The sequence below is a fragment of the Mauremys reevesii genome, linkage group 3 (assembly GCF_016161935.1).
Source record: "Mauremys reevesii isolate NIE-2019 linkage group 3, ASM1616193v1, whole genome shotgun sequence".
Taxonomy (NCBI): Eukaryota; Metazoa; Chordata; order Testudines; family Geoemydidae; genus Mauremys; species Mauremys reevesii.
In genome coordinates this window covers 84,089,480-84,116,680 of record NC_052625.1, presented here as the reverse complement: position 1 = coordinate 84,116,680, position 27,201 = coordinate 84,089,480, and the positions used below count along the sequence as shown (strand labels likewise).

At 43.9% G+C, this 27,201-nt stretch overlaps 2 long non-coding RNA genes across 2 annotated transcripts in view; one reads left to right on the top strand and one right to left on the bottom strand.

The window, feature by feature from the left end:
• LOC120400362 overlaps positions 1-24,217 on the bottom strand; it is a 29,882-nt gene extending 5,665 nt beyond the window's left edge. Inside the window, exons 1-2 of the long non-coding RNA XR_005595773.1 lie at positions 24,131-24,217; positions 23,923-24,003 (exon numbers count right to left, since the gene is read on the bottom strand). This is a non-coding gene — a long non-coding RNA (uncharacterized LOC120400362). The remainder of the gene's footprint in view (positions 1-23,922; positions 24,004-24,130) is intronic.
• On the top strand, positions 23,725-26,527 carry LOC120400360. The gene is made up of 3 exons (XR_005595771.1): positions 23,725-23,959; positions 24,154-24,292; positions 25,549-26,527. It is a non-coding gene; the product is annotated as an uncharacterized LOC120400360 (long non-coding RNA).
• Positions 26,528-27,201: the final 674 nt, after the last annotated feature.

The window sequence follows — 27,201 nt, the reverse complement described above, 5'->3', positions numbered from 1 at the left end:
CCCAGGGTAAATCATTCCCAAGTTTTAATGCAGCCTATGTCTGCAGTAACTTTTGCACACTAAGTACCCCTCTGTTCTGGGGCACTCCTACCTCCCTGCACCCTTGAGGGCTGATTCCAGGAGCATCCGCCAGCAGAGGAAACCCTGGGAACACAAATCCGTAGGTATTATTACATACTGCAGCCTGTCCACAGCCACCAAGCAGTCAGATATCTTTCTTCTAAAGCAGGTGGGACACATGGCCATGGAATTTATGGATCCCAAATGCTGATCCTGGGCAGCTGTAGCAGGACCGGGGATAGCTAATTGTTTCTAGTAAAAAAAATGCCAGTGACAGTCTTCCAACCCTGTTACATTTTTGCACGTGGTCTCCATTATAAAAAGAAGGGTAGAACTGCCATTACATATCTGCATGTCTAATAAAGTGGAAATTAGCACCGACCCTTGCTGTGGTCTCAAATCCTGGGATGGACTCCAGAGGCCAGCTCTGTTTGGCAGACAATGTTGTCTCCATCCATGAAAAGAAAACAGACACAAATCTGAGACTTTCAATTATTACATACAAGAACCAGCAGCATTCATCAATTAGGTTTCACCAGGATCCACCTGGAGTCCTAGCTGTTCTCGTACTCCTGTTTTTTCCAGCCTGCCCAAAAGCAGGAAATACCAGAAATCTTTCAAGAAACTCTGTTCTCACAAGATCGCCTGCCCATTTGTGCAGACTCTAGTAGTTTGGACAGTTCAGCTATAGTTGAAATGAGCATCCAAACTTTAGGGGCTTATCTGAATTCGCCTTCCAAACCTTTTGAGTTTGCCCTGTCATAAGATCATGCCACAGGTGTGAAGTTTTCTATTGTAGTTCAGGTAAATTCACATGACAATGGAGTTATTTGCAATTTGGAGCTGTAAAAATCATGTTTCAACAAGAGAGACTACAAATTTGTCATTCAAAATATTTGACAAAAAATGGCACTTTTTTTTTGCAAACTAAAGTTTTCATGGAAGATTTATAGTTTCAAAACTTTTTGGTTTCCAATGAAAAGCCAATGCATTTTACAGGGTATTTTTAAGAAAACATTTTAATTTATTTTCCAACCAGCTCTAGTTTCAACTGGATTGATGAGTTGGCAGTAGGCAGTAGGGCAGAGGGAACAATCTTATCCATATTCAAACTAGAAAAAGAGAATGAGGAATATTTCTCAATCTGGAGCAGGGAGAGAGGAAAGTGGAGAAGAGGACTGGTAATCCTCCCCTTAATTGAGGGAACATGCACAAATCACAGGCAGCTTCCAAGATATTCATGGACTTTTTATTTAAAGAGCTGACTAAGCAGCCCCCCGAAATAGGGCAAAAACATTAACCCTAAATAAACAAAAAACAGCAAAACTGAACAATGCAATCCCCATTTAAGTGTTCCCAACCTTTGCCAAGTTTATCAAGTTTAGATGCAACTCAAAAAACTTCTGTAATAAGTCCTCCAAACTCAAGTGAAGCGCCAAGAATTCTCTTTTTTTGAAAGGGACAAACCTTTTACCAAAAGGAAAAACAAAACCAACACTGTTTGCAGTTAGACACAAAAGAAATCAGTGAGTGCTGGTTAAAGTCACTCAGCCAGGTCAGATTTCTGTCTCAATGATCTTGATTCTGCTGTGGCTGCCCACCATTCCTCCCCGCCTGGTACCTGTGCACCCCAGGAGCCTAAGAACCCACCAAACAGTGATATCAATATCTTCTTACCCTTCAAGGATCTACACATGCAACTTATGTTCACACCTGCATCTCTTTTTCCAGAGGGGCTAGTGTTCATTGTGGACATCCCTCATTCCTTGAGAAGAGGAAAATAGGAGTGCACAGCCTGATGTTCTCACCCAGATGGAGATATCAAGAGAGAGGACGAAAAGCCAAGCACAGGACATTTCATGATAAAAGGGGATGAATGCTCTTTCCGATGGGGAGGAAAGCCAGTTCTTTCCTGGGCTCTCTGTTCACTGATCAGAGGGAAAATGAGATTTCTCAGCCTCAGTGTTGCCTGGAAATGGAAGCTTTTTCTTGCAATCAAGAGGATCATTGCCACGAAGGCCCACACTAGAACTTCAGTTGGAGTTCTCCATCTTTATTCCTGAAGCTTTTACAAAACAAAAGGAAGCAGACTACAATGAAGAAGAATGTGTCACTGAGCAGCAGAAGGTAAAGCATAAATACCCACACCCCCAAGCACTGAGTTGTATTCTGATTTGTTCAGTGGCCTGGAAAAGATAAACACATTGTGCTGCAATCATGCTCGGCAGCTGGTTTCCAGCTTGGAGTTCAACAGCTGAAAGCCTGCAGTTAATAAGTTATCTAGAACATGACCATAGCCAATAGGGCTCACTAGAGAAGTTTTAATGGAAAACAAGGCCAAACAGGAAGGAAAAATGAAAGCAACAAAAGGGAAAAATAATTTAATTCACTTAGCCATTTTGCTAAGTTGAAAAGAAGACTACGGACTAGCATACACAAGTCACTCATGGTGTCCAGTAATATAAAACACAGTGCATGGGAAGGAACATTCAACTCAAGTCAGCTCATTCTTAACAGCAGAAACATTGGCCTAATTGCTGAGCCAAAGCACAGAACTGATGGAGAATGCTTTTAAAGTCAGTGGCAGTGACCCACGGGCTTGCCAACTGCTTGTTTTCAGATTCATCTTCAAGGTAACATCACTGGGATTGGCAGAGCGCTGACCTTTGGCAGTACTGGGCATTGTCTTATTTATGAGGTTCGTTACACACCTTCCTTCCTTCTGTTCATAACAATGCACTCTCGGGCTTACTGCCTGTGCAAAGATCCTTACTAACATCAAGCAAAACTTTGACTCCACGTTATAGACTCTCTGACCTGTCAATTTTCACCTGTTCTTGTTGGGAATGAGGAAGCCCTGGCAACCAATGGGGATAGAGCAATTGACTGAAATCCTGCTGTCTGCTTGCATAATGAGTTCAGAGGCTACAACTAATTTAAAGATAACTAAGAGATTCAGATGTCTCTTCACAAAGGAGAACCGTTGCATGTCTATTGTTGGGACAGGTTAGTTTTAAACATACTTGTGGTGCCCTTATCATACTATTATGGCTGGTGAGGATGCCATTATATTAGTAAGACCACTAGTTTTGTAACTTCCTCTCTAGATGGACGTGTCTATGTAACAATTCCAGGTATGACACCACAGTCTAGAGTTTCAGCTACATGCATGACTATTTTTCCAGGAACACATGGAACAACATGGGTAATAACCCTTCACTAGAGCATTTATCTTCCTGCTGTTAGCGCTCTTTTTTTTTTAAAAGGGTTGAGACTGAAGAGTTCTTTCCACATTGCTATTGACCCTGTAATACTACATAAATAAATAACTCCTTAGAAAGCTGTCTTATGGCACCACTTAGAGACCGCAGAGGCAGTCAAGACACAGTTGTGCTGGGCATAGCGCAAACAAGTACTTAGAGACTGCTCTCCCCTGAAGACCTTATAATCTAACTAGATAACAGATAAAGCCTTTACAAAGGATACCAGAGCAATGAAGTTGCATCACATGACACCTTACAACATATAGTTAAGTCACTGCCAGCCACTATCTCATAAGAAATAGTAGAAGCAGAAACAGTTGTATAGGTCAAGATAACTCAAAAGGAAATACAGAAAAAATTAAATGCATTATGGCCAAAGATAGGACCCGAGTGTCACAAATTAGTCAGAGGGGAAATCATATCTCTGGCCCAAAAGGCATGAGGGAGGGAGATTTTTTTCCCAATCGACAAGTGGAGTTTGGTGCCCACTTCCCTAGAAAGCCATTGGGATTTGGGCACCTAGCTCTCCTTGGTGCCTTAAAAAGCTCCACCTGGATTCTGATACTCCCACTGCTTTTGAATAGTGTCTCATGAGGAGAAACCTTTTACTCAAACTGAGTAGCACCTATCAAACTTCCCAAAGCCTCCAGAAGGGAAGAATGGGGAAGAACAGAATGTGTAACATGAGGAAAAGGGAAGGAGGGGTATCCCAGAAAGTAGAAAGAACAAGTGTAGACATTTTTTGTAAATTCATTGATTTGTGCGGCTTTTCCAAACTGGATAATAAATACAAACACAAACAGCATAGCAAAAATCCACAGACACATGAATACCAGCACCGTGCTAATCAGTCAAACCAAACCTGTATGGAAGCAACTGCTACATTTAAAAAAATCACTTGGACATTTATTAAGCCCAGTCAGTTATTCCAAGGAGTAAATTAAGGAATCATCCAGTACACTGCACTTAAAATTTACTCCCTTATGGAAAAATTCTATGGAATGCAATGCAAATTAAACCAACAGGGTCCAATAGAAATTACATTAACCAGCAAAGAATTCTATCCCTGCTACACATTTCTATAAACTTATTTAAAAATTCTATAGAAAGATTATAGGAGTTTTTCTATATAGGCTGTGTGCAAAAGTGCTTGGAGCAAATATTCCAGAATCTTCCCCCACTAGTAAAAAACAATGATGTTCTCTATATCCATTAGTTTCTACTCAATGAATTGATATTAGAGAAAGGAGAACTCTCCCCTCCATTTGGGTTCATTGGTATTTGAAAGGAGAGCCCCTGCAATTCCCACCCCTCAATGCTGTGTGATATTGGAAGGGAGACCTCTCTTGTCCTGAATGAGTGCCTGGAAAATCTGCTTCTCTTATGCTTTTTTACATGTGATTTGCTGGAGCTTACTCTTGCTCCATTGCTCAGAAGGCCAGGACGTCTCCCTTGGCAGTTTTAAAAACTTTTACAAACTGGAAAGCATTTTGTTGGCTTGGATTTTGCTTGTCTAGAATCTATGAAAGATGCTGCTGTTATTGTTGGGGTGTTAGTTGTGTTGTGTTGTTTAGGACTATTCACAGTTTTTGATGGATTTTTTAAGATTTACAATTTCCATTAATTCATGTTTTTCCTTAATTTTGCCTTCAGTTCTCCTTTCATTCTGGTATTTGTATGAACCTTGGGTGTTGCACTGTTCCAGCGAGGTTTCAATGTGTTGTTTTCGTCTGCATAGGAAGGCCGGTTTGTAACTATTTAAATACTTGTGAGGTGAAAGGGGGGGAAGGGTTTAATGTTGAGACAGGGAATGATTTTCTAGCAGAGCCTGGCTAAACTTTTAAACTGTGTTTCAATCACTATTGAAATTTGAGGAAGCCACTTACCTGAATGCTTCAGAAATTCTCCTCTTAAATTAAACAAATCTCAAAATGTTGCATTTAAATTTTTCTGTGGTAAGAATTTGTTCACATTAAATATTAGTCCAGGGACACATCATTCTATTCTTTGTAAAAAGGTGAACTGACCTGCCTGAATAGTCATCAGTTGAAATGTTGGCTTGTAATCCTGGGCTTTGGGGGTTGTATGAGACATTTTCAAGTCTCCTTCCAATTCACAAAAAAATCATTTGTCAGAGACTTGAAAATGGATATAAAGTAGTGATTTCAAAGGCTTTTGCCATTCAGTGCTCTTGAATTTGGCCACAAGTCATCCACTTACTTACTTGGCTCCTTAAACATAAAATCTAGTATGGAAGGATTTTAAATGAAGATGGTGGAAATAAGAGACTGAATCAGTCAAGACTGGACTCCTATGCTGTTGAGGAAATACATCCTGAATAGTGTGAATATGATTTTTAATAGGCTTGAATTTCCATTTTAAGCTGTTTTATAAAGGATTTTTACCCTTAGAACTTTTATGAGAGAAATATAACCAACCATGGCTTTGGGCAGGACTATATTGAAATGACAGAGGGTCACTCTCCTACTTAAATAAGGGGTAACAATTTGCGTGGGGAAAGCCAGTCTGGATCGATGTCTCCCTGATATTTTTGTCCATTTTTAGAACCAAACCTACAGCAACCTTGCTTGAAAGTCAGAAAACACTTGGTTAACATTCACTTTCGTATTTCTATGTTTCCATGTATTTATCCACCTGGGTTGCTATTTTAAAAAGCCAACACTTACACTTCTGTGATATCTGTGAGTATCATAAATACCACAATTAGTTCCTCTTCTAGGCATAGAAAAAAATGACTGAAAGTTGGAAAAATTCAAGCTGGAAATAGTACTCAAGTCTTCTATGGTATCAGTAATTAGCAATTGAAGTTGATAACCAAGGGATGTGGTGGATCCTCCATTTGGAACCTTTAAATCAAGACTGGATCTCTTTCTAGGAGATATAGTATAGCTCAACCACAAGTTGCTGGGCACAATGAAGGAATTACTAGGTGAATACAATGGACTCTAATATACATGACGTCCAACTAGATGATCAGTGGTCCTTTCTGTCCTTAAACTCTGTGAAATATGGGAACTCAGGGCCTGATCTTCCTCACATTAAATCAAGTGGAATTTTTTCATTTATTTTAATAGGTATAGAGTCAAGCCCTCTAGATTTTGACTTAACAATTATCATCATGTCTAGGCATTTGTAATGAACCCATCAGTAAGATTCACCACTCCATTACTCTGATTTGATTTGAATGGATTATATGAGCACAAAACTGAAATAATGCAGTGGTGTGAGGACCATACAACTAAGGGGTCAGAAACATAAAATTCTGGCTAAAAGAACCACGTTCTCTCGACTCCATTTTACAACACCTGTGCCTTTTCTTAAAAATTATAACGGGGAGACATGATGATTATTATCCAGCTCCAGGGAGGTGCTGCTGGACCACTCAACCAGCAGTGTTGTGGGGAGGTCTGTGCGAAGAGCCAGTCTGCATTTTCTGGTTATGACTTATTGTGCAAGTGCCAAAATACTACAAAGGGTTGGAAATACCATAAGAACAGACTAGCTGGAACCAGAAATACTGGAAAGCTCCTAAGAAGACCTAGGTAAATTAACACTACCCTTGTTGTGCTCCTAAATAATAGTATTTCCCCTTGGCTCAGTCAGCTATATAGTTGATTCCATTACCTCACTCAATTCATGTCACGTAGGCCAGCATTTCTCAAACTGGGGTCCGGGAGGTTACGCCAGGGGGTCTGTAAGCCCCACTGATCAACTCCTCTCCCTCCCTCCCAGCACCTCCTGCATGCTGGGATGAGGCTGAAAGGTGAATTGAGTGAAAATGAACATGAAATAATAGTTAAGTCCAAAGCTGATACTGGAGAGTTACAAAGGGATCTCACAAAACAAGGTGACTGGGCAACAAAATGGCAGATGAAATTCAGTGTTGATCAGTGCAAAGTAAAATTATTCTTTTTCTCCTGCATACTTTGAGAATGCTGCTCCATAAAGGGTCCAGAAGAGATCATCATATGCCTTGAATCATGAGAGGAAAACAACAACAAAAATTCCCATTAAGGCAAACATGCATTTGCAACCAATCAGCAACATGGGAGGAATTCACCATAGGCAGCTCAGAATGGAAAGAAACTCCAAAGACAAAGGAATCATTTCATTCGTGCATGACTCAGAACCCCACTAAGTGATACCAACTGCATCCCTGTAATGGAGCTGCCAGTGGCACAAAGGAAATACAAAATGTATATGCTGAGGGTGTTGAATCACAAAGATACTGTCAACAGCATAGCTGAAATCCACTTCAAAGAAAGAGTGAAAGAAACCAACTAGAACAAACTAATGATCATGCCAAAAAGTTACAAATAGGGAAGAGAAAAAATCCCCAGTACAGTAAACTGCTCTAATCCATAACATGTTCAGCAAAGTACAATAAAACACAGTGCCAAGAACTGAGACCACCACAATAAAAGAAGGCATGCTGTATCAAAGGCATCCCTGAAGCCATTTACCCATCCTGGCTTAATTTGCCTCTGGAATGGTCCCACTCAGCCATGAAGGTTGCCAGCTTCTCTTGACCACAAAACCAGTCACCCCAAAACACATGCACTTCTTTAAAGCTAAAGTAGGTGTCACATAGAATGGTGCAAACAATTGATGTTTTTGGTTTGGCCATCAAACTGAAAAATCAGGGGAAATACTTGGATCCAGAACTGTTTGGAACTTGTCAGCACATTGGAAACGTTCATTTCAGGTCACTGTTTATGCATCTGTAAATGTACACATCTCTTCACACACTCGCTCAGTGGATTCAAATCTCCTCTCTGCCTGGTTCAGAGGAGGGATTTGAAGCTACCTTCTCCTACCTTCCAGGGGCTGGCCTTAATCACCAGGTATACAGTCATTCTCACTCTCTCTCCCTGAAACAATGAATAGTTAAATATTTCTACAAAGTGGGACAGCATGAGAGCAACCCAGCTCAGAACAACCACCAGACTATAGGCTATTAGGGCACTCAGCTAGAAGGAGGGAGAGCTGAATTCAAGTCCCTGCTTCAGCGTGGACATTCAAATCTGGATCTCCCACATCCCAAGCAAATGCCTTAACCAATGGGCTGAAGAGACAGCGGTGGGATGGGGTGGAGTGTGGGTGTCTGTCTCTCCCTTTCCACTTTGTCATCAAAATCTGTACATTTTCAGAACCAAAACCGAACATTTCCCCTGATTCTTCGGTTTTCTGGCCACACTGAAAAAACAATTGTTCACTCAGCTCTAGTTACAGCCCTGGTAAAAGTACACCCTGCTGGACACCCATCAGCCTACTGTGTTGGGTCCCAACATGGTAGATCTGTGTGCTTTTATAATGATCACCACACATTCCTCCCACCCACCCTCCTCTGTTCCAGCAGGATGATTCTGGCAGTCACCTCACAGCCATCACATCTCTAGCAGGTAAAGGCAGGATTTAGTTAATGGAACAGATGGCTGTAGATACCATACTGTGTATGATCAATGACAATGCTTCTTTATTTTAGCACCTAAGAAGTGGCAGATAGTCTACCTTGTTGTTATCTTAAATAAAGCACTCTTGTGTTCTTCTCTCTTTGGCTAATTGTATGATTTTTTTTTTAAATATTTTGCAAACGCCAGCCCTCCACAGGGTTTGGAAACCTACAGAGTTTACAACCTGCTTTGTCACTACAGGTTGCCAGTGACCTAAATCATTGCAAAGATTATTATAAATCCCTGACCCGGCCTGTCTGTTATTAGAGCAGGGCTTCTCAAACTGGGGGTCGGGACCCCTCAGGGGGTCGCAAGGTTATTACGTGGGGGGCATGAGCTGTCAGCCTCCACCCCAACCTTGCTTTGCAGCCAACATTTATAATGGTGTTAAATATATTAAAAAGTGTGTTTAATTTATAAGGGGGGGGTCGAACTCAGCGACTTGCTATGTGAAAGGGGTCACCAGTACAAAAGTTTGAGAGCCACTGTATTAGAGCCTGCCAATAGAAGTCTACACTTGATACATGACTATGGGCTTGTCTATACTTATGGCTAAATCAGCACTGCTGCGATCGATGCAGCGGTGTCGATGTAGCGGGCCTGGAGACAGGGCTGGCATTTCCATTTATGCGACCTAGGCGATCGCCTAGGGCACCAGGATTTGGGGGGCGGCATTTTGCCACCCTCGGCGGCAATTCGGCGGTGGGGGGGTCCTTCTGCACTCCGGGTCTTCAGTGGCAATTCTGCGGCGGGTCCTTCACTCACTCCGGGACCCGCCGCCGAAGTGCCCCAAAGACCAGGAGCATGGAAGGACCCCCCCAGGGCACCAAAAACCCTGGCGCCGCTCCTGTCTGGAGAAGATCCACTAAATTGCTGGGAGAGCGCGTTCCCGTCTACGTCTGTACTCCAGCTCCCCAAGAAGCATAAGGTAAGTTGGCGGGAGAATCTCCCACTGACACCGCGTGGTGTAGACACTACTGTAAGTTGACCTAAGTTACGTAACTCAAGTAATGTAACTTAGGTCGACTTACAGTTTTAGTGTAGACCAGCCCTGTGTCTTAGCACTTGAATATTTTACACTGAAATGGAGATCTCCAGACTTTGCCTGCAGTTCTGGGCAAATTAATCCACAGCCTCAACCATAGGTTTGATTTTAATGTCAGAGCCAAAACCTGGTCTTGGATTCCTGCCCCTCTGCTAGCTCTAAATGAAAAGCAGGCCCCAGCACGCATGGTACAGTATTGTTGGGGGTTCAGCAATAGGGCTGTTCACAACGGGGAGCAAAGCTGCCTGTGCAATTCTTGTCAGACAATCAAATGTTTATAGTTATTCAGTATGATAAACAGCTGCAGCCAGCTCCAAATAACTTCAGAAATGTTACACAACATTCTGTGTTTCCAGCTTTAGATGAATGGAAAAAGGAAGGAACAAAAGATGCTTTTTGTGAACTACTGACATGTTGCCTAAATCTGGCTCATGGTGTACAATATCCACTCTTGCCGAGGGTTGGATTTTTAAGTCCTTTCATGTTTTGCTCCCAGTGGCATGCTTCTTTCGTAGTTCATAAGCCTGCCTCCTGGGTAATGATGATAAAGGAAGGTAGTTTGTGTAGTGGTTGGAGCAAGAATCAGGAATTTTGGATTCTAGTCCAGATTCCCACTGATTTGTTTTATGACCTTAACTTCTTGGGACCTCAGATTACCTATCTGTAAAACAGCTAATACCTCTCTCTTAAGGGCAGTACAAAGCTTAACTGAGGTTTGTAAATCACCTCGAGAATGGACCAGAACACATTGTAGAGTGCAAAGTAATAGTATTCCAGTTAGAGATGCTCCAACAGTGAGAACTTATTCAGGAACATTTTTGTCAATTTTGATTTTTTTCTTATTTAGTTATCTTCACATTCCTTCATGTTCAATTAGGGAACGAGTCTTGCAAACTCTCACAGAGATATACGTGCACAATTGTTCTGCATGCAGATACCATATTTGCATCCAAACAAACAGATTGATCATGATTACAGGTATTCGCTATTTGTACCCAAAGCTGCCTACTTCTTGTACTGAGTTTTTCATCCAATCATAGGGTCGAAACAATACCATGTGACTCATGTTATCAGTCAAACACCTCAAATAACAAATACTCAAAGATATGATCACAGCAGTTTGCAAACAAATTGTAGCATAAAATATGTTTGCATAAAATGTTTGTTGAGAATTACGCATAATTAATACATTGAAGAAGAGCTAAAATCTGTGTGGCTACCGTATACACTCATTCATTAGCCCATTTGTTTATAAGCTGACCCCCCAAGATGATGAGGTAAAAATAGCAAAAACTCTATGATCCTTTCATAAGCCGACCCTATATTTCAGGGGTTGGCAAATTTTGGCTCCTGGCCAATTAGGGTAAGCCTCTAGTGCACCGGGATGTTTTGTTTACCTGGAGCGTTCACAGGCACGGAAGCCTCTCAGCTCCCAGTGGCCGCGGTTTGCTGTTCCCAGCCAATGGGAGCGTGGGAAGTGGTGCTCCACTTAGGACTAAATCAGGAATTACCTCTTCTCTGGTGGGTTCTAGGACTAGCTGCTCCAAGAAGCAGTCATTTATGCGGTCAAGAAACTTTCTCTCTGCATCCCATCCTGAGATGACATGTACCCAGTCAATATGGCGACAGTTGAAATCCCCCATTATTATTGAGTTTTCTATTTTTATAGCCTCTCTGATCGCTCAGACACAACAAGCTGCAAATCCCAGTCATGGTTCAACCTGTTGATATTCTGAACAAAAAAGAGCTCTTAACCATGCTTGCAGCTGTTTCCATTGCATCACATAGGCTCAACAGTCATTCTAGGCTTCACTATGACACACAGGGTGACAATCTTGGATTTACCTGTGTCTTCTATAATCATAAATAAAGATTAAAAAATTCAAGATGAAAGTGTTTAAAAAACTGTCAAGCTATTAAAAGAGTAATCTCTTCTAATCAGCGTTAATTATTTTTAGAGTGATGTAGCCATGTTGGTCCCAGGATACGAGAGAGACAAGGTAGGTAAGGTAATATCTTTTACTGACCAACTTCTGTTGGTGGTAGGTACAAGCTTTCAAGATTACAGAGAGCTCTTCCTCCAGTCTGAGGAAGGAAGCAGTATGAGCTAAACAGAAGTTGAGACAGATTGTTAAGCAGAAGGGATAAGGCATGTTGAAGGTGGTCACTTATAAGAAAGTGAGCAAATAAAATAATTTCTATAGAACCCTGTGACGTTATGATTGTGATATAATATCTCATCGAAAGATGACAGGAACAGAAAGAGTTAATTAACTCACAGACTGACCTGACCCATGGGTGAACCTTGAGGACGGTTAGGAAGATGTAATGACTAGAGCTTTTTGATGCAGTCTAGTCTGAGTAGGTTAGAGGTAGAAGGAGATGTTTGCTCAGGTCTTGTGATGTCAGCAAACAAGTCTTGTCTATTGCTATAGTTTTAATTCAAAGAAAAAAAATTAATAATAATTAAGTATTATATGATAAAAAATAAAATATTTATTGTGTCTCTGTGAAGGTTGTGCTAACCTGTATCTGAACTGTTTAATGGATAAAATACCCTGTGCTAATTGCCGGATGAGGAGTTGGTTTGGGAGAGTTAGTTGCTTCATTTCTCAGGCCGAGGGCTGGCTGGAAAAAGCCTGGAACACGATCACATCTCTCTCTCTCATCTCTCTTTGGGTTTAAGAACCTTAACCTTAAGCCATAGATTGGGATGAGAGATCCTTGACTGGAGCCACCTGACTGGACATTTATGGACTACCTATGGACTACTATTCTATATTGAAAGGACTTAGCTCATCTCTGCTCTGTTGTCAATCTCTGAGAATTGAATTCAAGTCTGTCTGTGTCTGTAGATTAATCTTTTAACCAACTTCTCTCTCTTTTTTCTTTTTTAATTTAGTTAAATTTTAATAAATTTAATGGTAGCGTGTATTTTTTTGTATAGATCTAAGTTATAATTGGACCTGGGTGTGTGGCTGGGATTTGGGACCTTTCTTTATTCTTTTTTATTTTGATGAAGTAAGATAGAAATATATCATCATTATCACTGGTGTGTCTGGACGGAGGCCTGAGGCTGGGGACTTTGCGGAACTGCGGGGAACTGACTTCTAAGTAACCAGTGAGGTACTGTGAGGTGCTGTAGCTGTTGGCTGGTGGTTGGTAGGTCTAAGTACACTGTCCCACCCACCTTTCTTGGTTTGCAGTTCACCCTGGGTTTGTGTTTGTCACCTGAGAGTGAGAGGGCCTGGCTCCCACGGGCAGCACCGTCACAAACCCTATTGCTTTTTTTCCTCTTAAATTCATGACTTTTTCACAAGGAGTAAAACTGTAATTAAAAGGCTATTTAAGAACATAAGAATGGCCATACTGGATCAGACCAATGGTCCACCTAGCATAGTATCCTGTTTTCTGACAGTGGCCAATGCCAGATGCTTCAGAGAACATGCCATCACTCAGGTGATCTATCCCCTGTTATCTACTCTCAATTTCTGGCAATCAGAGACTAGGTCCTAGAGCATGGCGTTGCATCCCTGACCATCTTGGCTAATGGCTGTTGATGGACCTATCCTCAATGAACTTATCTAGTTATAGTTTTGGCCTTCACAACCTCCCCTGGCAATGAGTTCCACAGGTTGACTGTGCATTGTGCGAAGAAGTACTTCCTATTGTTTGTTTTAAACCTGCTGCCTATTAATTTCATTGGGTGACCCCTGGTTCTTGTGTTATGTGAAGGTATCACAGGGTTCCTCTGTCACTACCCAGAAAACCTCACTGCCTGACCAGCTCAGTTGGTCTCTGTCACAAACAAACACCGGGCTGTTTATTTTGCAGCAAGGTGTGTATTTATTTCTCTCTTACATAGTGATAGTGGTGCAATATAGGCTTACAGCAAGGGTAGGATTCCCTGCAGCCCTCACTCCTCTGCCCAGGCTTACCCTCAGAGCTCCGCCTGAGCCTCTCCTCTTATATTCTTCCCTATTACCTTGTTAACCCAGTGATTTTCATCCAGGTGCTCACAGTCACCCACCTGAGAGTGTATAATTGCCCTCAGCTGGGCCTGCAGACATCTCCAGGCTGTAGCAGGGTCAGTGATCAGGATGTTGCTGATAGCACCCTGTCACAGAAGGAGTACCAGAGTTTATGCTCCTTTCTATTTTCCTCAGTAGGATTTAGTTTCCAATTTTTAAAGGATGCCTTTTTGCCTCTAACTGCTTATTTTACTTTGTTGTTTAGCTATGGCGGCACTTTGTTGGTCCTCTTACTGTGTTGGGTTTTTTTTTTAATTTGGGGTATATATTTAATTTGAGCCTCTATTATGGTGTTTTTAAAGTTTCCATGCAGCTTGCAGGCATTTCATTTTTGTGATCGTACCTTTTAATTTCCATTTAACTAGCGTCCTCATTTTTGTGTAGTTCCCCTTTCTGAAGTTAAATACTACAGTGTGGGCTTCTTCGGTGTGTCCCCTCCCCGCCCCTCCTCCAGATGTTAAATTTAATTATATTATGGTCACTATTACCAATCAGTTGAGCTATATGCACTTCTTGGACCAGATCCTGTGCTCCACTTAGGACTAAATCAGGAATTACCTCTTCTCTGGTGGGTTCTAGGACTAGCTGCTCCAAGAAGCAGTCATTTATGCGGTCAAGAAACTTTCTCTCTGCATCCCGTCCTGAGATGACATGTACCCAGTCAATATGGCGATAGTTGAAATCTCCCATTATTATTGAGTTTTCTATTTTTATAGCCTCTCTGATCTCTCAGACATAGGCGGCAGGTTTGTATAATTTTTGGTGGGGCCCAAAATGGTGGCACCCCCCCCCCCCACTCCCGCCCTGTAAGCCGATATAAAATGAAGCTACAACGCGTCAGTGCCACAAGATTACAAGGGTCAATTAAAAGTGGAAAGTCAGAAGCAGCACTTGCCTACTTCAATATACAGTATTATATTTTGTTGCACCTGTTGTGATGAAGTGGGAATGTTCTTAATATTTTCTCTGAATACTGTGTGGGTGCCTCAGCTTCCTCTGCAAGGTGCCAACTGAAGGTGTTGGGGACAAAGAGATCAGGAGCCTCCTTGTCCGGAATCGAGACACAAAGGTCAGAGGAGGGAGTGTCAGTTTGGAGCTGGCTGGAGAAATGGGGAGAGGCCCAGAACTTGGGTCTGGGCTCCCCACCCCGCAAGATGGACCTGACTGAGGGGTCCTGTTTTCTGTACCCACAAGCTCTGTTCTAGACTGTGATCCTGTCATCTAATAAACCTTCTGTTTTACTGGCTGGCTGAGAGTCACGTCTGACTGCAGAATTGGGGTGCAGGGACCTCTGGCTGCCCCAGGACCCCGCCTGGGCAGACTCACTGCGGAAAGTGCATGGTGTGGAAGGGCATGCTGAATGCTCTGAGGTCAGACCCAGGAAGGTGTAAGCTTCTTGCCCTGGAGACAGTATGCTCAGCGAGGAGGCTCCCCCAGAGTCCTGACTGGCTTTGAAGGAGTGGTTCCAGAGCATCCCAGCATCCCCTTCCACACCATGCACTTCCCGGAAGTCCACACAGGCACTGACACTCCCTCCTCTGGCCTTTGTCAAGAAGGCTAACAGCATTTTGGACTGTATAAGCAGGGGCACTGCCAGCAGATTGAGAGACATGATCATTCTCCTCTATTCAACATTGGTGAGGCCTCAGCTAGAGTACTATGTCCAGTTTTGGGCCCCACATTGCAAAGAAGGATGTGGAAAAATTAGAAAGTCCAGTGGAAGGCAACAAAAATGATTAGGGGGCTGGAGCACATGACTTCTGAGGAGAGGCTGAGGGAACTGGGATTGTTTAGTCTGCAGAAGAGAAGAATGAGTGGGGATTTGATAGCTGCTTTCAACTACCTGAAAGGGAGTTCCAAAGAGGATGGATCTAGACTGTTCTCAGTGGTAGCAGAGGACAGAACAAAGAGTAATGGTCTCAAGTTGCAGTGGGGGAGGTTTAGGTTGGATATTAGGAAAAACTTTTTCACTAGGAGGGTGGTGAAGCACTGGAATGGGTTACCTAGGGCGGTGGTGGAATCTCCTTCTTTAGAGGTTTTTAAGGCCTGGCTTGACAAAGTGTGACGTTATTGATATAAATGGGGACCATATAGAACATGGGTTGCAACCAAGGTCCTGTAGTGGCACCAAATCCTAAGTAAAGGGGGTCATATAAGGTGTCTAAGACCAGGTTATGGGTTGTTCTGGTATAATTATGCTGTGTGTGTGTCTGTATCATTTTTTTGAAGTTATTTGAATGTGGGGCTCTGCTGTCAGTATTTTAGTTTTTTGTTGTGCTGCTGGGAGGGGAAGCACAAGACTGGTGCTTAGCTCTGCCTAGCTATTTGATGCCCATTTAATGACCCATTAAGGACAATGAACCCATGAATGAAGAGAGAAGCGCTTGTGACTCACAAAGCATGCAGGACTGGGACTGGCCCATGTGACTCTCCATATTTTATTTTGCTGTAAAATTCCACAGTGAAGAGGAAGAGGGATTCTGGAAAATATATAAAATATGCCATAAGCCTAATGCCTCATCTTTCCTTCTTCTTTCTCTCTGACCTCTCTGGAGAGACTTTGCTACAAACGCAAAGCTCTGCACAAGGACTGAGGGATGGGGGGATGGATGGGGGGATGTTTTCCACTTAATCTAAACCTGCAGCACTCCTGCAGCACTGCTGCTGAACTAACTAAGAACTAGTACTTGTTTTTTTACTGTTTAAATCACCTCTCACCTCTCCTTCTACCTCTTCCTTTGTAAATAAACCTTTATTTTTTGATAGATTATTTTTAGAACAAAAGGATTGGCGTGATTTGATTTATATGATGTATATGGTCTGGGGTCTGGGGCTGGGTCCTTTGGGATCTTTTTCTTTTTTTTTTATTGTTTTTTTTGTTTCGTGTTGGTTTTATAGGAGGAGTGCACTGGGTGGTGATACTGGGAGGACTGGAGTGTCTGCTGGGCTTGTGTGTGGGTGGTGTGGTTTGTGTGACAGTGAGACCAAGTGGCTGGGTTGGCTGGTTTGGTTTGTTTTAGAGGTGAAAAAACCCCAGCCTAACTGCCCTGTTTAAGCAATTGGTCCTGATTTGGCACTTTGGCACTCTCAGTTGGGTCGCCTCTCAGTTCTCACTCCGCAAAGCCCCGGCTGGGATGATTTAGTTGGGAATTGGTCCTGCTTTGAGCAGGAGGTTGGACTAGATACCTCCTGAGGTCCCTTCAAACCCTGATATTCTATGATACTCTAAACTGACCGCCAAATTTAAGTAGCGTGTTTTTCCCGTCAGGTGAGGACTCTGGGGCAGGGCTGGGGATAAGGAACTTGGGGTGCAGACAGGCTGCCCCAGGGCTAGGGTCAGAGAGGACTCCCCTCCACCCTCCCTGGCAGCAGCAAGCTCCAGGGGAGGGACCCCTTCTCTCCCCCCCAGTCACTGCACATGCTCCTAGGATCCCTCTCAGGTCCAGAAAGCCTACTCGCCTCCCCTATGGTGGGTACCGGGTGGGGGGAGTTGCCATCACGTGCGGCCTCCCCTGCTGCCACCCCTCACCATAGCCTCACTGGGAGGGGCAGAGTATCACAAAATTCACCCAAGCCCCAGCTGCTCAGGTCTAGGAAGCTCCCCTCCCCAGTGGTGTAGCCAGGTTCTAACATCAGAGGGAGCGAACACGTAAAAAAAGGTGCCAGCCAACATATCCAATTACTAATCAGGTAGTAGGGTTTACAGTGCTATAACAAGAGATTATGCTATTATCATTATCCAGTCAGCTTGCACGCTACTATTTTGAATTAGTGATAATTCAGAGAGAGAGAAAGAAGAAAGCTGAATTTAGAGAACAATTATTAACCAGATTCCTGGTTATCCACCAGCCACTTTGCTCCAGCCCATGGCACAAAGCACCATAAACGCAGTAGAATCTGGCCAAGAGACTATTCACCTCAAATTGGCATCTGCTACACTCCCCCCTTCCCCGCCCCCAGTCCCCACTATTCAGGATGTAGCTGAGTGAAAAGGTGGCATTGTGGAAGCATTTAGCAGGTAATTGAAAACTCCTATAGAGCACTGCATAGTCCCTGAGAACATTGCTGAGTTCTGAGCACTGGGTCTGCAGCTAGTCAGCAGTGAGACTGAGGAGACACAACTGGCACCTTAAAGCACCTTTACCCCCACCCCCTTCACAAGCTGCACTAAGCACCGTTTCACAGCCCCAGGTGCAACACTGAGGGAGGGTAAGTGGGGGGGGCAATAACCCAAAGTCGCTCCTTTGCCTCCTGGCCCTGCTGATCCCTCAGCCCCCTCCGCTGAAGAGAGACCAGGAGAAAAAAACATCCCCCCCTCCCCTTTTCCTTCCCTCTCCACGGGCACCAGCTGAGCTTCAGAGCCCCCTTCCCTGCCGCATGGCTGCCTTGCTCTGCACGGGGCTGCTGCTCCTCAGTCCCCCGCCACACTTGGGGAGGCTGCCCTGCCGCCCCTCCTGGCAGAGCCCACCCCGGCCGGCTCAGGGAATTGGGCAGCTGCGACAAGCAGATGGGCGCCTCCTCCTCCTCACCCCCGGGGAGCCCGGCAACCAGCTGACCTGCCTGCAGCCCCTGAGCCAGCGAGCAGGGCTGGGGCTGCAGGAGGGCGGTGCAGAGCCCAGAGCCAGCTGGCGGCCACACGCAAAACCCGGTCCGGACTCCAAGTCCGGAGCCCAGTGCTGGCTGCCTGGAAAGGTGCTGATTTTGTAAAATGTGCTCAAAGGGGAGCAGCTGCTTCCCCACTTCCACCCCACTACGCTACTGGGTGGGCGGGGATGCTCCGGGGCTGGGGGTGGTGGTAGTGGCAGCCAGGGGCCGGTGCCTGCTCCAGGCAGGGCCAGGGGAGAAATCCAGCTCCAGATATTGGTGGAGCACAGCCCCCAGCCCTGAATATTCCTGGGGCTGGGGCCCCTGGAGCCCATATAACTCAGTGCCTATGCTCTCAGAGCATTTCACAGTCACTGTCACCATCCTGGTGACTTACTAGTATATACTGATTATTGAAGCATGGAATTTCTGTCCATAGAGATTCTGGACACCAGTCAGGAATGATCTAAATAATACTTAGTACTGCCATGAGTGCAGGGGACTGGACTTCAGTTGTACATCTTGTACACCATACTGTGACAAAGTTCCTCCTCTACCTTCGTGGGTCCTGCGCTTATTTGGCAGACTTGCTCACCTCAGTGATCTTCCCCACAGTCTGGGTCAACTTCTCCTGTGTCTGATCAGGAGTTGGGAGGTTTGGGGGGAACCGGGGCCCACCCTCTACTCTGGGTTCCACCCACCACCCTGTGGATTGCAGCAGTCTATAGTGCCTCCTGTAACAGCTGCATGACAGCTACACCTCCCTGGGCTACTTCCCCATGGCCTCCTCCAAACACCTTCTTTATGCTCACCACAGGACCTTCCTCCTGGTGTCTGATAACGCTTGTACTCCTTAGTCCTCCAGCAGCTCACCCTCTCACTCTCAGCTCCTTGTGCCTCTTGTTCCCAGCTCCTCACATGCCCACCACAAATGGAAGTGAGCTCCTTTTTAAACCCAGGTGCCCTGATTAGTCTGCCTTGATTGGCTGCAGGTGTTCTAATCAGCCTGTCTGCCTTAATTGGTTCTAGCAGGTTCCTGATTACTCTAGTGCAGCCCCTGCTCTGGTCACTCAGGGAACAGAAAACTACTCACCCAGTGACCAGTATATTTGCCCTCTACCAGACTCCTGTACTGGCTCCCTTGACGCCTTCGAGGAGCAGTGGGCGTTGTCCGGGGTTCTCTGCTCGGTGTCCCCATCTGGTTCCCTTCGTTTAGCCCTGTGACCTCACTCCCGCTCCTCCTTTTTTTTTTTTTTTTTGTCCCACATTAGTTAGTAGTTAGTGTCCTGTGTGGATCCTCTCCTTAGGCTGGGGGAGGTCTTTGGGCAGGTCTTCGCCCCGCCTTCTCGCCCACTTCCTGGAGACTGGACACTGACTCCTGCTCCTTTCTGTTGAGGCCGAGCAGTGGGCGTTGTCGTTCTCTCTCTGCTCTGTGTCCCCATCTCTTTCCCTGTGACTCCTCCCTGCCTCCTCACTCCCGCTCCTTTTTTTTTTTTGTTGTTTTTAGATTTAGTTAGTGTCCCGGACCTGTGGATCCTCTCCCCTGGCTGGGGAGGTCCTTGGGCCTTGGTGCTTGGGCCCCGCCACTTCCTTTCTAGGACCAGACTCCTGTACCCCACTGCTCTGGGTCTGTCACAATACGTTTTAAGGAGGCATTAAAGAGGTTTTCACCACTCCAGGAAGAAAGTGCTGTAAAATAATGGGCTAGTGCAGCAGGGTTGCTATTTGCAAGGTGTTCCTCTGTTGTTTCTGCAGTGCCCTCCCTCTTTTGAAAAAAGCCTTGGGAACACCTTTTAGCCTTTCTCAGGCTATTACCAGCCCTTCCCTGAAATTCAAAATAGTTCTCAGTGACCCAAATGCAAGGTTCATCACAGTAACCCCATAGTTCATACCCATCTCTAATGTCCTGCACTTCAGAGAGCCCTTATCCTGCTCAGCAGAAGCCTGGTCTTCTGGTTCAGGCTTCCTTCCTCTGTCAGCACACTCCCTGTACTGTAAGGGAAGGTGACATATACATTTTGCTCCTTGAGAGCTCGTCCTGATTGGCCTGGAGAGAGGAGAGTCCGGTTCCACCCTGTATTACAGAGCTCCTGACCCCAGGCCTTAAGGTGACAGTGTCCTGGGAAGATCACTGCTAATTCCCTGGGACCATCTCCTCTCTTCAAGTTTTGGCTTGTGCTCACACCAACATCCCTAGAAAGGGGTCTTCTGCCCCACCTCTTTAGGCTTAAAGAGAGAGTACACCCCATTGCAGATGGAAACACATGAAATATGGTTAATTCTTCTTATTTCAAGGCACAGCCAAGGATGAGGAAAATGCACTCCTCTGTTTGATTGCCAGAGTTACTCACACATTTGGCTTCATATCCCTGAAACACAAAATCCACCCCCAACAAAATCAAAAACAAAACACTAATCGTCAAACCTAACTTCATTATCTATTTCTGGGATATAAACAAATTATTGTCAGCCACCCACTGAGTTACTCAGCACTGGAAATGCAACACAGAGTCCTTCATAATGGTATGCAGGAAACATCGTCCGTGCTTGTGCTGTCGGAAACCTTCTGCATACCACATGTGCGTCAGTACCAATTGATCTCTGCCCATATTGCTTCTTTGGTGGGAGAAATGATCAAATCAGACAAAAATGAGTCATTTTGCATGCTGGTTTTTAATTTTCATCTGAACAAAGTCTCTAGATAGCATGGAATCTAAGCCTGGGTCAGATAAGTCTAACTGTACTGTGAGAAAGTTGTTGATGTCTCTGATGGGATCACTTATTTCAGAATGGAAAACATTTCACAATCTTAACATAGCTGCCCTGCTATAACAATTTTAAAGACATTCCCCATCAACTTATACCAGTTTTAAAGCAGGACAAATTTTAGGCCCTAACAACAGAAGTTTTTTTTTCCCCTTCCTTAGAAAAGAATCCCTTATTTTGAAACAGAACATTACTTTCAGCATGGGAGTGACTTTACTGGATTATAAAGGGATACTGCAATAACACAAACTATCAACAGACCTAAAGAATAGGTCATTGACTTTGAAACTTTAGTTGAAATCAAGGGGAAATATGCCAGCTTTCTGGTTTATTTAGCATAGCAAAGTAAATATGATTTGAAGATGTAATTCTGCTATTAACTTTAGGCAGCCCCAGCACAAAGTGATCTACCATGTCTGGCAGTTCTACAGTAGTTTGCACTGAGCAAATTTACTTTTCACAGTCTGTTTCTGAACTCACCCTAAAGTCCTGTATGATTATTGTGCACCAGGAAGAAATCCGAATATACTACTGTTGGGTTTCTGCCAACAAGTCTAGTCATAACCTCATCTTGTGATTGCAGCATTTGATTAAAAAATGGAAAATCATTTAACAGACGATGATTTATGTGGCATAAAATGTGAAGAATGCAATCTTTTCCTAGTCCTTCAAAATATCACATTCAAGTAAAAATGGACTGACTGGATCCCAACCTGTGAACATCCAGTTCTTCAAACTTTTGACAAGCTATTAAAGCACCACTGGAACAGGAGATAATGCACTGGTTAGAACAGCAAACGTGCTGGTTAGATAGGAGCTAGAGTAGCAGCTTTGTTTGGGTAATTTGTTGCTTCGAGGAGCTAGAGTTGCAAATTGCATGAGTCACATCTGGGCCTGATGATCAGAGGTGCAGAGCAGCCACAACTCTCATTTTGAAGTGAAGGGATGTTGTAGATCGGGGTCGGCAACCTTTCAGAAGTGGTGTGCTGAGTCTTCATTTATTCACTCTAATTTAAGGTTTTGCGTGCCGGTAATACATTTTAACGTTTTTAGAAGGTCTCTTTCTATAAAAGTCTATAATATATAACTAAACTATTGTTGCATGTAAAGTAAATAAGGTTTTTAAAATGTTTAAGAAGCTTCATTTAAAATTAAATTAAAATGCAGAGCCCCCTGGACCGGTGGCCAAGACCCGAGCACCGTGAGTGCCACTGAAAATCAGTTTGCATGCGGCCTTCGGCACGTGTGCCATAGGTTGCCTACCCCTGTTGTAGATGCTTGGCTGCTCTGAAAGCAGGTCTGCACATTTCTGAGCTTGCTGAGATGTCATGATATGTCACTACAACCGGCTTGGAATTTCCCATCAGAAAATGCTGATTTGACACAATCAAAAGCTTCCATAGGAATGCACCAATTCCATCAAAACTTGTGGTGAAAACCAGGCAGTTTTTGATAGAACCTCTCTGATGTCTTGCTAGCTCTCCCACTTACCTCCTTAGCTTGGCTGGCAACTCAATGCAATGCTCCCAGGCTCTAATGATTTACAGGCTCCCCAGCTCTGCACCAGCCTGCCTGCTGGGCTACTCGGGCAGCCTAGTGGCCGCTCCCCAACTAGTCAGTTCCCAGGCTCCTCAGCATCCTGACTTCCAGGCTCCTTGGGTTTCCACAGTCTCTGGCAGGCCACTCCCCAGTTAGTCCATTCCCCTGGTGTTCCTGAGCTTCTAGCTCCCCCGGAAGCTCAGGAAAACAGCTGGACACCCTGATCACCAGGTGGGCAGCCAGCAAGCTACACACAAAAAACCCATGTTGTTTCTCCTGAAATGGAATTTTTATGGAAATCCCTTTCTATGAAAAATATTACAGTATTGACTTTCAAAAGTGTTTTTTTTTTATGCTGATTTTTTCATGGGAAGAGATTTTCATTTTCTGGACAGCTCTACTGTTACCATTTACTAAATATATTTTAGATGTGTAACAGACACGTTTCTATTTTAATACACATAGACAAAGGGAGGGTTAAGGGAGCAGAACTACTCTCAGACAAACAAAGCCCTCTGAGAGAAGAAAATACCTTTCCTGGTCATGAGTATGGCTATTGAGACACAATAGCCCAACCATCCAATCAGTGGAACAGCTGTCACTTTCAGCCTGTTCACTTTTGATAGCCCAGAATGGAATTTGCCCAGACCTGATTGAGCTGTTTTGGGATATAGGGAAATATGTTAAGAAAATCAGCTGGGGAAATGCAGGTTGTCCCCCTCCTCTGTTGAGTGTCCCAGCAAACCCCTCAACACAGAGGAGGGTGAATGCTGCCAGGTCAGATAAAGCAGGCCAGATTCAAGCATTTCTGTCTGAAGATATGTTTGTTTTATCATTGCTTACTGTTACTGTAACTACAATAGCCAAACTGATTAACTGTCAAGAAAAGTAAAATCTAGATATGATCAGAAAATTATATTTTGTTTTGTTTAAAATCTTTGTTCTCTATCTTCAGATAAGAACCTGGTTTTACAAAGAATTTGGCTGTAAGCTTGGAATTTCCACACAGTTCCATTGCCTGAGGTGAGGTGACCTCACAATAGGGGATCTGCAAGGATGGAGCCTGGGACACCCCACTCTAGTCCAGTGTCCGAGGTCGAGCACAGGAGAGGCCTTTTTCCAATAAAGGGAAAATTGCAAAAGCAGAAGCAGATACTCACCAAGGGGAATGGCTGAGAGAATAAGAAGGAGACTGAGGTGAGTGGAAGTGCCCAGAGATAACAATATTCTTTCTTCCAACCCTGCTTTTAAATACAGATTTTAATTTTAAGACGTTTTTCTACAGAATGTTAATGAAGAGTTCAAGGACACATTTGGGCTGTTTGTAAACAATTCATTCCATTATAATTATCCTTTCTATACAAATACCTTTAATCTTTCCAACATCCAAGCTACTCCACCCGACAGAGAAAGGAAGAGTGCTACAAAGAAGGATAGGTGTCTCCAGTGGTGAGAATATGGAACTACAACTATGTACTCTGGAATTCTAGCCTGGGCGCTGCCTCTGACACACTGTGTGACGCTGGGATGGTAAGTTAGACCAAAATGGTCAAGTTTAGATGCCTAATATTAGACACTTAAACTCATATTTATGCACCTAAAAATAACTGATCAAATTTTTAAGGGTGCTGAGGATGCACAGCTCCCAGTACCAGGAAGGGAGGGGACAGGGACCTTATGTCCATAGGGAAACAGAGGGGATCTGTGGAGCTTGGGGACTGAATCCCTTGCTTCTTGAACAGGATTTGGCAACCTACAATGGAAGAATTTGGAGAAAACTGCACAAGAGGGAATTTCCTATCTTCCTGCATGTTTTTCCCCAGAGAAGGGGGTTACTCTCTTGCCTAATTACTTTTTTATAGTTGCTGTATTATTTAATATTAATTAATTACATTAAATATACACAACAATGTCTGTACATTAGCTCCAGTCCAGCTCTGGCATTTATTAACTTTAAAACATTATCCAGCTTGCCCACCAGGTGACTGTGAAAAATAATATTGTGTGTGTGTGTGTACACATACTTTATGATGGTGGGGTGGGGAAGCTCCCTCATCCTTGACATCTGTCTCAGTCCCTCTCTCCTCGCTTTTAAAAAAGTGCCTTAGATTTCCAGTCACCTCCACCCAAAATTTACTTTTTCACATCACCACTTTGGGTTCCATATGAATCTTATTTTATCCTGATGGTACAGAGCTCTGCACGGGGAGCTGAAAAATGAAATAATTATTATCCTTATTGTAATTAAGATACAAGCTAGCAGCCCGGAAAAGAGTTCAAAAGGCTGACAAACAAGCATGATAAATTACATACTTTGCCAGAGTGACTGACAAATGACGCTTCAAATGACATTTTTACAAACCTCTTACTATACACATTCCATTTTCTAGACAGTTCAATGGCTTTTAGCATAATGAATTCAGAGTGCAGTATAGACCAAAAAAGACTTTAGATAACTAAACAGAAACCTTAAATGTAATGCTTTGTGAGGACAGAAGGTGATAATCCGTATTAACTAGATCCTCCTGTTACAACATTTACATTGTGTTTGGTCCATTTATTTAAGTCCTCTGAGATATACACACTGGTATGACTTCATGGGTGTGAGGGAATGTGGAAGGTGGAGCAGAGAAACATACCACAATGTAGAGCACTATTCAAGGAGACTGCAGCTGGGGGGGGAAGGGGAAGGAACCTCAATTTTTTTCTGACTGCACTTTCTGCAGTATAAAATCACATATGCCGGAGTAGATTTATTAGTTCATGTAGCTATTTCCTTTCCTCAGGTTGCCTTTTTATCTACAGTTGTGGACTATTGGGCCAAACTCCCTCCCGAGTAACTGTATATAAGTTTTTGGAGTTATCCCAAGAATACTTTCAGCGCCTTTCTAGAACCTTTACCACCTGACACCAACATCCTCCCACGGTATGTGGCTTTTTGGTCAGCCAAGCAGCAAGCATAGCCAAGAGTCAACAGTTTCTGCCCAGCAACTGGTAGCTGCCTGTGAGTCCAAGCTAGGCCCACACACGGGTGAAATGAGACACCTCTGAGCGTTGTGGAAATGGAAGCTTCCTGCAAGAATTTTTGTCTTCCAAAAGGAGAGCTTAAATGGCACATTAAGGGGCAGGTGCTGCCCTGGGAAAGCAAAAAGCATTCAATCAAAACATTTTGGCAGCTCTCTGCATCTCATGGTAGCAAGATTTCAACCATATTATTAAGCACCTTTACTTTTTGCAGCTCTATTTATAAACAGGCTCTAGGAGGGGCTTGCAGACCCAGAAATGAATGGAAAGTGTTGAATCAATCCACTAGCGAAACCTACAGCTGGGGCTATATTTAATCCATTTTCCCCTCTTCATTCATGGCACCTCATTGTGACTTAAAAAAACGAATAGACAACATGGCTCTGACCTCATGAGAGAGTCTTCCACGTAAGTGCAGAACGGGGCTCAGATTGCTTGAGCCTTATGCTTCTTCTTCCTCTTCTTCAGTGCTTAGCCGAACGATCAGCCATAGCAATTGTTCACCATTTGGTCAGTTCCTGTGCAGCCACAAGGCTTAACAGGCTGAAAGTCCAATGTCAGAACAGATTTAATGGACCCATGCAGTAGGGGGATCTGCCTCTGAGCTGCCTCCAACACTCGGTTGGTGGAATTTTATCCCAGATGTTACAAGCTACCTAAGGTACATCCACACTACCTGCCGGATCGGCGCGTAGTGATCGATCTATCAGGGATCGATTTATCGCGTCTCATCTATACATGATAAATCAATCCCCGCCACACTCCCCGTCAACTCCGTAACTCCACCAGGGCAAGAGGCGGAAGCGGAGTCGATGCGGGAGCTGCGGCCATTGATCCCACGCCGTGAGGATGGGAGGTAAGTCGAAATAAGATACGTTGACTTCAGCTACTCTATTCTCATAGCTGAAGTTGCATATCTTACATCAGCCCCCCTCCCCAAGTATAGACCAGCTCACCCAGAGAATGGCATTCGCCAGAACATCTTGCGGCATTCTGGTGATATGTCTGAAAAGCATAGGAGGCCGGCTGCAGACAAAGACCCCAATAGTGTATAGACCAGAGCAACCGCAAACATCTGTGTTACAAATGAAGTTGTTCCACTTTATGCCCAATATATGATGCTGGTATTTTGTGTGGAAAGCCTCCAGCTTTGCCCAGTCGGAGTGGCATTGGCTGCGGGCTAAAATCCCATTAACTTCAATCATGGTTGTATGGGATCAAGTTGACCTGGCACATATTTTTCCATGAAAGAGGCTGGTTGACAAAGAAGGAAATAGTTGAATTAACAAGAACTGAAGGCTAATAATGTTCAGAACATGGAAATTCTGCATTGTTTTAAAATTAAAACAAGACACAGCGAAGTCAGGTTCACCCTCACACTTCATTTTTATTGTTATTAAATGGCTCCTCTGCAG